A 14,893-nucleotide genomic window follows, 5' to 3' on the forward strand; every position below is an offset into this window, starting at 1 on the left:
AAAAAAAAGGAGTAATTGTCTAAAAAGTGGTAGAATTTTTCAGGTTATTAACTGAGCATACATTATGTGAGATAAGTATGTATTTGAAGGATTATGACTGAGACTTTTCCACAGTTGATGAAAGATATGAATCCTTAGGTTTGGGAAGCACAATGATCCTCAAGCAAGACAAATCAAGGAAATATACACCCAGACATTTCATAGGGAAACTGAAGAACACCAAGGGCAAGGAAAAAGTTTTAAAAGCAGCTGGAGAGAGAAGACAAATTACTTACAAAAACACAATAGCTAGGTTGACAACTGACTTCTCAACAGCAATAACAGAATCCAGAAAACAGTGGAATAATACCCTCAAAGTTCTGACGGAAAATAATTGCCAATCTAAAACATATACCCAACTAAATCATACCTTAAGAATGAGAATGAAACAAGGATATTTCAGACAAACAGCAACCAAGAAGGTTTTCAAACTACTCTCACTTAAAAACTTATAAAGGGTAAACTTCAAAAAGAGAGAATATGAGATGCAAGGATAAATGGTTTGAGAAATATTTGAGTTTTTAAATTTACTTGTGCATTTTTGTAAATGAATTAGTACGGTATTTGCCCTCCTTGTTATGCAATTAGTAACCTTCTACACATACTCATCTTTGCTTTGCCTTGTTTGCTTAACTTATAACCTGGCAGTATTTTCTCAGCAGTATAAAAAGCTAGTTCACAAGCACTTTTCAAGTCTATGATTGTGTCATGTTTGCTATTGTCTCACTGGGGATAGCAAGCTGCACAGCCAAGGTGAGAGTCAGTGTGGGAGGAAACAACCCAAAGGTGTGGACAAAGGGAACTGTGAGCAATCTGAGGGTCACTGCTGCAACATTCTACTACCTTGCGCAACACAGATCCCATGATGTTGGCTCAGATGCCTGGGGTTCTGCAGGATTTGGACCAAAGATCTTGGCACACAGCTGCCTCTAGCATTCTATCCTTCATTCTGTAAAGGTAGAGACAGCCTAGGAATATTGAAAACATTTCAATCTCTCTACACAGTAGGCCCTCACATAGTTATGCCAGAGCCACTGCATAGAGGGACTGTGTGTTTTCTGAAGCCTGTAATAATCTGCAGACTGGGTCAGACCTCTTGAGAGCAATTTCTCAAACCACTTGTAATTAGGAATGGAGAGGGTGGAAAGATACATCACCTAATAATGATGTTAATTAAATAAAAGTGTTTGACCCTTTGAGGATAAGAAAGTACAGTGGATAGGTACGCTGGAGCTGTTATTTCCTAGCTTCTCTTTCATGCCTTGTTTTGTGTTAGCACAGGCAACCAGAGACATTTTGCTAGAGAGTCACAAGGCAGAAGTGAAGTAGGGGCCATCCTTTTATGCTCAAAAGTTTGGGGCAGGGCACAAGGCACTCAGGCACATCATCTCACTCGGCTGATGGGGGCGGTAGGGGGGCCCACAACTGTTCAGCTCCTGCAGGATCCTTCCTTAGCTTCTCCAACTTCCAAGTCAGGTGCACGTTTACCTCCCGGACAAACGGCGCCAGCACCTCCTACAGGACAGCCTCATCATCACGGGCGGAGGCTAAGTGACCAATCTGCATTCTAGTCCTTCCCGGGTGCTTCAGTTCAGCCTTGCAAGTTCCAGTTCACATCCATCTTCCTTTCCCAACCATCTGCCCCAAGCATGTCAGGCCCCAGCACCAGATACAGAAACAATAGCGACTCACAGAGACTTTCTAATCAACTCCCACAATGATATAAGGTCAATGTGTTTGTTACCTATGGCTGCACAACAAATTACCTCAAAACAATAGAAATATTTACTGTTTCACACACTTTTTGTGGGTCAGCAATCTGGAAGTGGTTTAGTGGGTACTTCTGTCCTATGAGGTTGCAGTCAAGATTCCAGCATCAGGGAGTTCCCTGGTGGCGCAGTGGTTAAGAATCCGCCTGCCAATGCAGGGTTCAAGCCCTGGTCTGGGAAGATCCCACATGCCGCGGAGCAGCTAAGCCCGTGCACCACAACTACTGAGCCTGTGCTCTAAAGCCCGCACTCCACAACTACTGAAGCCCATATGCCTAGAGCCGGTGCTCCTCAAGAAGAGAAGCCACCGCAATGAGAAGCCCCGTGCACCACAACAAAGAGTAGCCCCCGCTCGCCTCAACTAGAGAAAGCCCGCGCACAGCAATGAAGATCCAACGCAGCCAAAAATAAATTAAAAACAAAACAAAACAAAAAAGATGCCAGCAGTGGTCTGCAAACTTTTTCTCTGAAGGCCAGATAACAAATACTGTCGATTTTGTGGGCGATACAGTCTCTGTTGCAACTACTCAACTCTGCTGTGAAGGGGCAAAAGCAGCCATGGCTAATACATTTACAAATGTTTGCAGCTGTGCCCCAACAGAACTTTATTTACAAAAATAGGCAGCAGGCTGGTTGGCGTGGTGAGTCAATCTGCCAATCCCCGATCTAAAGGTTTAACTGTGGTGGGGGCATCTGTTCCTAAAATGGCTCACTCGGCAATTTGATGCTGGCTATTAGCAGGAGATAGTCCCTCATCTCTCCTGCTCAAGTGTCCCCAAAACACAGTGGCCGGTTTCCCCCAGTGAGCGATCCAAGAGAACAGACAGAAGCAGCAATGTCCTTATGGCCTCATAAGTCACACATTATCACTTCCGTTATGTTCTGTTGGTCATACAGACCAAGACTAATACATTGTGGGAGGGGTCTACACAAAGGCACAAATACCAGCGATCACTGGGTGAGCCATCTTGAAGCCTGGTTACTGTATAGTCAATTCCCCAAAAGATATAATATCCCCCCTGGTTTTGCCTCTCTGGTCCTACCCTGACTGATACAGGAGATAGACTAGTATAAACTTTAAATGCTAACAACAACAACAAAAAACAGTCAATATGGAAAATTGCTTCATTATAGCCCAAGCAAGTTCTAAATTAATTCTAAATGCCCATACCTAGACATGCCTTATCAAAAAAAAAAAATTTAAAATCCTACAAATATCCAAGTAGAGAGCAGGAAAAGCAGCTTTCCTTAAAAGGACCAGAATTAAGATGCTTTCCCCAGACTTCCCTGAAACACTGAGTTCCTAAAGATAATGGCAAATTTGTAAAGATTTAGAGGGAGGAAATGTAATTAAGAATTCTATTCCCAGCCCAAGTGTGTTCTTATGCAAAGACAAAGATCTAGAAATTAAACACCTTGTGGATACCCTGCTGACTGAGGAGATTCAAAATTAAGAACAAAAGAATAGGAAAACCAAAATCAGTTAAGTACAGGACTCAGGCATAAATAACTGCTGTAAATATGATCACAAAATTCATTATGAAAACAAAACTATTGAAAATAAAGAAACAGGGTTAGAGAATGAGTAAGTAAGAGGGATCCACCCCTCTGATTAATGATACAAAGCCCGGGAATTAGGAGAAAAAAAGGATGGAAATAAAAGCAGATGAAATTGCCTCTTGCATGAGGAAGGAAAAAAATGCCGACATCTACACCAAGGCCTGAAAGAAAAGCAGGAGTTGGCCAGAAGAATGGTGGGTTTTCTGGTGGCCACAGCAGAAGCCCATCCACTCTGGCTGACCCAGGTGTCTGCCCTTGTGTCCTTCTGCCCTGGACTCGAGGTCCCCAAGGAGAGAGCCTGGTTGAAGCCGCCCGCTGCTGGCTGGAGGAAGACAGGACTTTCCCTGATGGCCCCACAGAGACAGCGCACCAGCCAGAAGGGGTTCAGGAAACCGAAGACTCAACAGGAAGAGGGTGGGGGTCAGCGCTTCCAAAGCAGTAACTGTTCCCTCCCTCGGGGATGACCGACCTGGGCTGGTGAGGGGAGTGGAAGCCAGACCACAAAGGGCCTTGTAAGTCATGCTGAGAAGTGTGTCCATTTTCCAGATGAAAATGGGAAATAAATGAAAGGTTTGGAGCAGGAGAGTAACAGATTCCATTTAGATTTTAGAAAGACGGCTCTGGCTGCTGAAAACATGCAAACCCGTGCACCAAACTGGTGTGGCTTCCAGCAGCCTAAGGTCGCATGTTTGGAACAGCGATGAGTTTTTGCCTGGAAAAGCTCCAGGTTACCAAAAGAACTTACCCTTTGTTCCAGCCAACAGCTGAGAGAGGCCCCTGACCTCCCTTTTCTGAGACTACTTATTTTAAAAGCTTCAATTGTAAATCCTTCTTATGTCCTACAGAAAATTCTGCCTGTACCTCCCATAGCCCAAGAGTGTCTTTAAGGACCTCTAAGCTGTTCCTTTGAAATGTAATCCTAAGGACAGGGCCTGTCTCCCACCCTCTGTGGGAGGGTATACTAACTTCAGCAAATGTGTTAGCAGGCACTGATGGCCGAATCACCCAGACAGGAACCACTTACCTGCTTTTTGTAATTTCTTCACATCCCTGACTCTGCTCCAGCCCCCACTCACTCCCTCTCCCTACTCCCTCACTCTCCCTTTAAAACACCCAGTCACCTAGGCACAGGTCAGAGTTGAACTTGGGATACCCTGGGGTCTCTCCTTTATTCCAATAAAATCCATCTTTACCTAGTGTCTGGTTTTGTTCATCTTTGACACTGCAATGTGGAGACAGAATTGGAGGGAGACTAATTGGAGACAGTTGCAGAGATCCCTGTATAACAGGAATGGCCCAAACCAAAGTAACATCTCTGAGTGGTGGAGGAGCACATGAGGGCTCAAGAGAGGAAATAAACTTAAGATCAGTGGATTTTGGTAACTGACTCTGGGGACCAGCCAAGAGAGCCAAAGTATCAGAATAGTGAAAAAAAATTTTATGCTGAAAAACTGTGTTCCCTACCCCTCCAAATAATTGATATGCTCTACGCTATCCACTCATAAGAATGAGGGAACTGGTCATTTGGCTCAGAGCCAAATTTAAATCTCATTCATAGCAATAATATGGACTCTTGTCATTTGTGGTTTTCTTTTCCTTGATCCTGACTTTTACCATCTATACTTATTTTATTGTTATGCTGTGTATATCCTTTTTTGGTAAGGTGTCTAAAATACCTTAAAATGACAAAATAACCAAACAACTCATCAGTCCCATATCCTCAGTCAAAACCATTTTCCCCACTCTATGACCTAAATCACAGCAAGATCCTTTTTGACCCACCTCCTAGAGTAATGAAAATGAAAACAAAAATAAACAAACGGGACCGAATGAAACTTAAAAGCTTTTGCACAGCAAAGGAAACCATAAACAAGATGAAAAGACAACCCTCAGATGGGAGAAAATATTTGCAAACGAAGCAACTGACAAAGGATTAATCTCCAAAATATACAAGCAGCTCATGCAGCTCAATATAAAAAAAACAAACAACCCAATCCAAAAATGGGTGGAAGACCTAAATAGACATTTCACCAAGGAAGACATACAGATGGCCAACAAATACATGGAAAGATGCTCAACTTCACTAATCATTAGAGCAATGCAAATCAAAACCACAATGAGGTATCACCTCACACCAGTCAGAATGGTCATCATCAAAAAATCTAGAAACAATAAATGCTGGAAAGAGTGTGGAGAAAAGGGAACCCTCCTACACTGTTGGTGGGAATGTAAATTGATACAGCCACTATGGAGAACAGTATGGAGGCTCCTTAAAAAACTAAAAATAGAACTACCATATGACCCAGCAATCCCACTCCTGGGCATATACCCTGAGAAAACCATAATTCAAAAAGAGACATGTACCACAATGTTCATTGCAGCACTATTTACAATAGCCAGGACATGAAAGCAACCTAAATGTCCATCAACAGATGAATGCATAAAGAAGATGTGGCACATATATACAATGGAATATTACTCAGCCATAAAAAGGAATGAAACTGAGTTATTTGTAGTGAGGTGGATGGATCTAGAGTCTGTCATACAGAGTGAAGTAAGTCAGAAAGAGAAAAACAAATACTGTACTCTAATGCATATATATGGAAACTAAAAAAGCAGTACTGATGAACCTAGTGGCAGGGCAGGAATAAAGACGCAGACATAGAGAATGGACTTGAGGACACAGGTGGTGGAAGGGGAAGCTGGGATGAAGTAAGAGAGTAGCATTGACATATGTACACTACCAAACGTAAAGTGGATGGCTAGTGGGAAGCTGCTGCATAGCACAGGGAGATCAACTCGATGCTTTGTGATGACCTAGAGGGATGGGATAGGGAGGGTGGGAGGGAGGCTCAAGAGGGAGGAGATATGGGGATATATGTATACGTATAGCTGACTCACTTTGTTGTACAGCAGAAACTGACACGAGCATTGTGAAGCAATTATACTCCAATAAAGATGTGGAAAAAAAAAAAAAGAAAAAAACACTTTCCTGTCTTCCTCACTTACTAATGGTGCCATCCATTCCCCCATAACTAGCTTTCAGACCTCATCAACTAGCAGTGACTCTTCCCCCTGCCTTTCCTTTGTTGCTCACAATCAGATTGTCTGCATGTGAAGAAATTTTTAAATCAGTCCCCTCCTTTTCATTCCTACTTGCTATGAGTTTAATCTTTTCTTCTTGCTTAAAAATTCCATTAGCCTCCTAGCCAGTTTCTTCACACCTTCTGACTATGCATCATTCCCATATTAAATTCTGATTATTTTTACTTTTCTGTTTTAAAACTCTGATGATGCACCAGAGCTAATAAATTAAGTTCAAACCCTTCATTCTGGCTTTACAGATTTCCTCTTAGTATATTTTACTATAAAAAAAGCTACAAACACTTTTAGAATCTCCTAAACTGAGTGCACATGTGGGTGAGGTGGGGGGGGGTATCTACTTTTCTTTGCTTCATGTTTCTTTCCAGGTCCCAGATACCCCTGGCCTCTCACTCATGGAGGGGGAGGAAGAGTGAATAATGCTAGTGGCAGATGTGGGAGCTGTAGCTCAATGGTTCCTCCCTCTCCTGGGTGTGCCTGCCTGCTGAGAACATGCACTCTGGGCCTCTCTTAGACTTGACATAAGCTTGCTGTAGAGAGAGGCCTTGCCCCTGGGAGGGGAAGGGACGAGGGGAGTGCTGGGATTATTCAGGATGGACAAGCCCCAATCCAGTTCTGAGGTTTGGCATCAGGAATTCCATTGTTGCCACACACTTGAATGAATTTGAAGACCAAGACTAAAACATATGAAAATTGAGGCTTCTGGAGGCTGGAGGAATTGATTGGTATAATTTCAGTTTTGTGAGGACTATACCAAGCTCAAGCCATGCAGGGATTTTTAATCTTTTCACAGTTTTTCACAGCTAATACTTTGTGCTTGATTTTTCATGAAGTTGGCTCTTAGCTGCTTCAGCCAGTGTGAATGAGTTTAAGCCTCGGCTGCCTAAAGATTTTGATCTGCTGGCTTTGTATACAGGCAAGGGCTCTCTCTATATTGCCTGGGCTGCAGGCACTGACCACTTCAGGTGATCTAGAACATTAGCCACACAGGCCTTAGCAAGCAAACCTGGGTTGAGGTAGAATTTACTCTGTGGGTAGCTGCAGATGACCTTGAACAATACATGCCCAGGTAGGTCTATGCCTGAAGATAGGGCTGATATAGGGATTTAACCATCAGGAGACAGCCTTTGAGTCCCAGTGAAGTCTTTCTTGCCTTGAAAGAGGCAGAGTTTCAGCAGCATATTTTCCTGCTTCTGCTGTGGTTTTTTAATTTTAATTGTTTTTTTTTAACTGAAGTATAGTTGATTTACAATGTTGTGTCCACCTGTGGTTTTCAGCCAGGTCGGTAAAGATAGGTAAGTTCCACATGGGTCACTGAGCAATAGCATATGAGATTCTAGCTTTAAATTGTTAACATTAAGCTCAGATAGGTAGTACCAGATCTTACTGCCCAAATTCTATTTTACACTCAGAGCCAGAGGAATTAGTCTTAAATTTATGTTACTTGTCAACAGTCTTGAGTCACCCCCAACTATGCAAACTCAAGATGGCCCAAATTTGTTAATTTCATGAGTTCAAGCCAAGGCTTTAGATTTCAGACTGAAATCATAGGCTCAACCATAAAAGGATGGTATATTTACAATAAGAACAAATGGGCATCTGTATTGAAAAAAAAAATGCCATCTTCTTAGATTATACTAGAGAAATAACTGAAATAAATTATTGCTGACCCAAAGACAAATAAAAATGCTGACCATTTTAAAATACTGTCTCTAGGGGGACATGATTGCTCAAAATCTCACAGAAAAACTGGAGTGAAAAATGTCAGTCTTCATATCAGAACATAAGCATAGGGAAAACTAAAATAAAAGAAAGGAAGAGACAGATTAAGCTGGAAGAATATTTCTTAGGAGTAAGGTTAAAATCTTAGAAGATATATTAAACAGAAATTAAACTAAAATGAGACCTCAAAGACCTTTAGATATAAAAGGAAAAGAAAAACACACTAAGGTTCTAACTGGTATTAAAGAAGGTTTTAGATAGAGGGAATATATTTGGTTGTTACTAGATTAGAAACAGTAAATCAAAAAGTTTCAAAATTATCCTGCCAAAATCTGTTATGTACTGAATTGTGTCCCCCTACAATTTACATGTTGAAGATCTACCCTCCAATGTGACTGTACTTAGAGAGGTCTTTAAAGAGGTAATTAAGGCTAAATGAGGTCCTAAGGGTGAGGCCCTAATCCAATAGTCCTGGTGTCCATATAAGAAGATGAAAAGACACCAGGGATCCTTCTAGCTCCATGTGCACAGAGAAAAGCCCATGTGAAGACACAGCAAGAAGACAGACATTTTCAAGCAAGGAGAGAGGCCTCAGGAAAAACCAAATCTGCCAATACCTTGATCTTGGACTTGTCAGCCTCCAGAATGATGAGAAAATAAATGCCTATTGTTTAAGCTACCCAGTCCATGGTATTTTGTCATGGCAGCCTGTTATAGGCTGAATATTTGTGTCCCTCCAAAATTTATATATAAAGGTTGAAGCCTTAACCTCCAGTGTGGCTATATTAAGAGATGGGGCCTCTACGGAAGTAATTAAGGTTAAATGAGGTCATAAGGGTGGGTGGGGACTTGATCCAATACGAATTAGTACCCTTATAAGAAGAGACAGGAAAAGGCCTGTGCTCTTGCGCTCTCTCTCTCTCTCCACTAGCACAAAGAGGAGGCCATATGAGCACACAGTGAGATGGCAGCCACCTATAAGCCAAGAGAAAAGGCCTCAGAAGAAAATCTATCTTATTGGCACCTTGATCTTGGACTTCCCAGCATGCAAACTCCTTAGCAGGGAAGACAAGCCTTTCCAAAACCTGGTTTCTATGTACTTCCCTGAATGGTTTCTTGATACCATGCAGGTACCTCTGCATCCTGGGTGCCAGTTGTACCTTACAGTTGTAGGCCTCTGAGCTTTATAAACTTTATCATATGTTTCTTCTGTCTGTCATGCCCTTTTATCTTAGTCCATGTAGATCTTGCATGGCTCAACTTAAGGTATCTTATCACTTCTTCTCTGAAGCTCTTAAGTCTTCCAGGTAGAATTACCCATGCATTCATAGCACCTATAACATTTTATTTTTCTTAATATTTTGTCAGTGCTTATTAAATTCTAAGTGAGTGGTTCTCAAACGATGTGATGTAGGCCCCTAGAAGGCATTTTGCAAATGCAAGGAGCATTTTTGGTTGTCATAAGATTGGAGCTTTGGAGAACTCTACAAATGTTCAGTGTGTAGGGCCAGGGATGCGAGATGCCTGCAATATGCAGACAGGCCGGTACCAAAAAGGAACTGTAGGCATCATGTCCAACTTCTGAATGTTCTACTGGGCTTCCATGTAGGTGAAAAACTTATTAATTGTCTGAGTTGAGATTCAAATTCTGGTTTATATATAACCAAAAGTATGAATTCATGGTATTAATGTATATTGAACTCACAGGAATGTAACTACCATATAAACTGAGGAAAGAATGCATTTGGTTTTTGTTCAGAACTTTACCAAGAGTTGTTCCCATTACAGAAAGCCAGGTCACCAAGAGTAGCAGCATGGGTGATATTTGAGTCACCAAAACAACACAACTGCATTGGTCTGCGTTTGTAGCTATAGAATCATGGTGATTCAAAGCAAATGTACAAATTTCCTCATTTAGCTCTTCTTTCAAAATGTCAAATATAGATTTTAAATATGGACAAGTATTCAGTTAAATATTAGAAGCTGGGTTTTACAGTTTTTTGTACAAATGAACAGTCACCAACGTGCCTACTCTGCCAGCGTGCTTTTTCTCATTAAGCCGACAAACACATCAAGATTAAGCGAGCATTTTACAAAGCAACATGTTGATTAAATTGGAAGAGATATATATTTCTATATTTAAAGAATACTAAAAACTGCAATACTGTCCCTGGAACGTTTGACAATGTTCTATGCAGAAGGAGACAGGTCTCATTGTTTTCTACAGAACAACGTAAATGATCACAAAATATGGCATGCCACACAATATTCAAGAAAAATTAATCTTAGCTGTATAAAAGATAACTACAAAGAGGAAGAAAAGATCATATTAAATCATTTCCTCTATTCCACTGCAATGCTGCTTTAAGAGGGTTACAAAAGACACTGAAATCAGCTGCATGATGTAAACGAGTAGATGAAAGCATCCTTTATGATAAACGAGCTTTACCATTTGCATATGTAAAGTTTCCTAGGCCTGAAAAAATTGTAGCAAAAATGTCATTTTCAAAATGACTGACAATGAATACAAAAGAATTGTCAATATTTGAAACCCTCAAAATTACTTAAAAGAAAGAAAAACTTTTCCAACATCATTACTTATTTAACAGATGGAGAGTCAGTAATGTTAGTTCAGAGCCAATTTAAAAAAGAACCACCAAATGTTTTTACAAAGTCATTTCATTATTCATTAGCAATACCTAATTACCAAGAATCTTAGAGAAAGAGGCCACAGATCAATGAATGTTTAAAAGTAATCCCTTCAATGACAGATTACCCATAATTTATCAAATGTCAATGAAGAGTTTGAATGTCTTGTCCAAATAAGATGGCTCTCCAAGAAATTTTTTTTTTTAAAGATTTGGCTCACATTATGGACTTATGTGGAATTTTTGATGTAATCAATGAAAAAAATAAATATCAAATTTGAAATACTGCAAAACAATGAGGTATATCTTTTAAGCTATATTTGCAAAGGTCTTTCTCTTTATTCAATTTATAAATATTTAAATTTATATTTTGTATATAATATGCATATTTTTTAATATACAGAAAAATTGAAAGACTAGGACAATAAACATACTTATCCTCACTACCTAGATTCAAAAATTTATTTTGCCATAATTGCTTCCTATACGCATATTTTAGCTAAAACATTTCAAAATAAAATATACATATCATGCCACTTCATCCCTGTATTCTCAAGCATAAATCTCCTAAACATAAGGGTATTCTCTTACATAACCACTATGTCATTACCACATCAAAAAAATTTTGGAATAATTATCTAATGTAACCTAATACTCAGTCCATTTTCAAATGCCTCCAATTGTCCCCTAGATACCTTTTATTATTGTTTTTTGTTATTGTTTTTAAGGGGGACTCTAATCAAGTTTCACATATTGCATTTGTTTGTTGTATTCAGTCTCTTTTAATCCAAAACATTTGTCGACCCTATCTTTAAAAAAAATTTTTTTTTACATTGACTTCTTTCCACCAGACCAGTCATCTTTTAGAATTTCCACATTGTGAATGTTTCTGATTGTCTCCTCATTGTGTGGTTTAACTTATTCCTCCCTCCCTCCTCTATAAACAGGAAATTGTAGGTTTCATTCAATTCATGTTAAACATTTTTGGCCAGAATACATCCTATGTGATGCTGATACTTCCTATTTGCTCACATAGGAGATCGGAGAGGTCGACTCTACCCCTATTACTAATGCAATTACCTGGGTTAGAAGGGGCAGTCAGATCTCTCCAATGTAAATGCACATTTACAGTGTAAATGAGGTCCCTCTTAAACTTAAAGGAAAGGGGATCAATCTCATTACAGTGCAGGGAATTATCTTGGCTTTTTCGACAAATCGAATATTTTAATATAACCTTGTTCACTGATGATTTTTATACTTTCCAGCTTTGCAGCATAATCTATCTAACATGAGGATAGATGAAAGGATATTGACTCAGAAACAGATTGCTCTCATGTGGATGCTATGATGATTAGATTTAAAGATCAGTTAACATTTTATAACACCAGATGGGGTGGCTTTAAGCAGATGTGGAACATGTTAGCCAGAATTTTCAAGAAAAATTAATTGAGTTTCAAGACTTTGAGGACAAAGCATGATTTAATCAGTCTAATTTAAAAGGTTTGGGATCCAGCTAAGACTTTCACACCCACTTGTCTAAAAAGAAGCTAAGTTATGGCAGCATTTTCTACTACCTATATAGTTGAGAATGGTTTCAGTCCGTGCACTTACTATAAAAGTCTACAGGACATTTTAAACGAACGTTAATAGACAGTACAAAATATTAAAACAGACATCGGAAACACAGACATGTCCTTGAATTTTAAAGAAAGGTACTGTTTTCAAATATTTCATATTTTTATATAATCTAAAAATTTCTAAGTAGTATGATAAGATATTATGTTATGAAATTTACATTTGAAACTATGTATTTATTTTTTGGTTACTTTTTTTTTTTTCCTGTTTAATTCTGATACTCAGAGTCCCCAGAGGCCTAGCACAATCTCTCCATAGCCTTTTGTATGAATATGCTCTAAAATTAGATAATGGTGATGGTTGCACAACTCCATAAATATATTTAAAAACACGGAATTGTATCCTTTAAGTGGGTGAACTTTATGATATAGAAATATCCCAATAAGGTTTTTTAAAAAAGAATGACGGATTGATTGAATAAATCTTAAACTCATAGTCCCCATCCTTGACAAATCATAGGACTTTATCAAATGTTCAGCCAATTATGATTTTACACTTTCATTTGAAATTCTAGGTATTCTTAGAATATCAGACATACAAATACATTTTATATCCAAAGCAAAATATAAATTACTATTTTATTTTAACCATCAGAACAAACTTTATTCAATACACCAACTCAGCAGCATAGTGTAAATTCAAGAGAAGGGAAATATTGACTTGTTTTTTCCTATACTGGTAACTTACATTAAGCTCAATTAAACAACAAATGATACCTAAGAGGTAAGGGATAACTTGTCCAGGGTGGATCCCTTGCAGGCAGAGCTTCATAGAAACCTGTTTCAGCCAACTACATAAGAAATAAACCCTGGTCAGTCTCAAGGATTGGATCCTGGCACCTGATCTCACCTGGGAAGGAGCTGGTGCTTCCCTAGCTGAGCTGGCAGATTAGGGCTGCAGCCAAGGTTCTGCAGAGTCACACTACCTTGGATCTTAATTCCTCACTATGCCAGGGGAGGGGCTGATGCTATCCTATGCTTGCAGTTTAAAGCTCCATAGCCTAAGGGTCTCAGTTGGATTTCTTTCCCAGAGTCTAACATCTGGCCCTTAGAAGGCAATGGGCAACAGTGGTTTGACACAAATACTATTGCACCCCATGCCCAGCTTGACATTGTTCCAGAAGGCTTGGTGCCTTTCCAGCTTGGTCCTTTGCCATTTTGACATACCATTAGTATACCCTTATCCATCCTAAATATATTTCTAGAAAGACTACTGGAATGGATAAAGATTTTAAACATTGTTCAGTTTTTTAAATTGAAGCACAGTATTGTGTTAGTTTCAGGTATACAGCAAAGTGATCTAGTTATTTTTTTTTTTCAGATTTTTTTCCCTCATAGGTTATTACAAGATATTGAATACAGTTCCCTGTGCTATACAGTAAATTCTTGTTGCTTATCTATTTTATGTATACTAGTTTGTAGAGTCAAATTTTCATATTTATTTACTTTGTTAAAGAAAAGAAAAATCCAAGATAGTTTTTTATCATATTGAGAAAATACAGATGTACGAATGCATAGTGTTGAACATTAAACATCACTTTAGAGTTACTGTCAAGCTAGAAGTTACTTGACAATTACTTTCCCCCCTTTTTTTTCCTTTTGGAAAAATTAAGTACTTCTGTTATTAATAATTGGTTAATAAACCTGGCACTTTGACTTAATTCTTCTGCTGAATTTCAGTAGCACTTAAAGTATATTCTCAACTCAAAAGTATTTTTCTTGCTCTTCCAGAGCCTTGAATTTAGTATATTCTTTACCTCCTTGTCTGACAATGTGAGACAACAGTTCATAAAAAGCAGTGGTGAGTATACATAATACAGATGGTGTGAAACCTAGGTTCTTTTTTTCTTTTTTGTTTACCTTATTTGAAAAAGCACTTCTAACAACAATTCTCCTTGTTTTTTTAACTTTATTTGCATGACTCCTTGATTGATTCAACATGTTTTTAAGAAAGTCCTGTTCCCTGGGGCTGCATTACAACGGGGCTAGATGGTCCTCCTGAGACAGAAGCTGAAGTAAACCACACAGGAGAGGAGTAAACAGACATATAGAATAAGCAGACTTTCACTGACCCTGGTCGACATGAAATCCTCCCTAAATGTCAACCAGGCTCAGACTTGCAAATCTAAAATAACCTCATGTGGAGAAGCAGGTCAAAACTTTTTTGGCTAGGAATAGAGGTACTATTCCATGACTTAAGAAAAAGTTTATTCAGAAGTTGTACACTAAAGTTTTAGAAATGAATTAAGCATACCGATCTGTAAAGTGTCCATAAAGCACTGGAGATTCTGTTCTAGAAGAAATGAACTACTGTTTCCTGTTTACTGCATTCTGAGTACTTTAAAGAACAAAGTCAGCCGGTAAGATGGGCTGAGGGCACAGGTAAGGAGACGCTGGACATCAAAGAGCCTCTCAGAGT

The sequence above is a fragment of the Balaenoptera musculus genome, chromosome 18, assembly GCF_009873245.2.
Source record: "Balaenoptera musculus isolate JJ_BM4_2016_0621 chromosome 18, mBalMus1.pri.v3, whole genome shotgun sequence".
NCBI classification, from domain to species: Eukaryota; Metazoa; Chordata; class Mammalia; order Artiodactyla; family Balaenopteridae; genus Balaenoptera; species Balaenoptera musculus.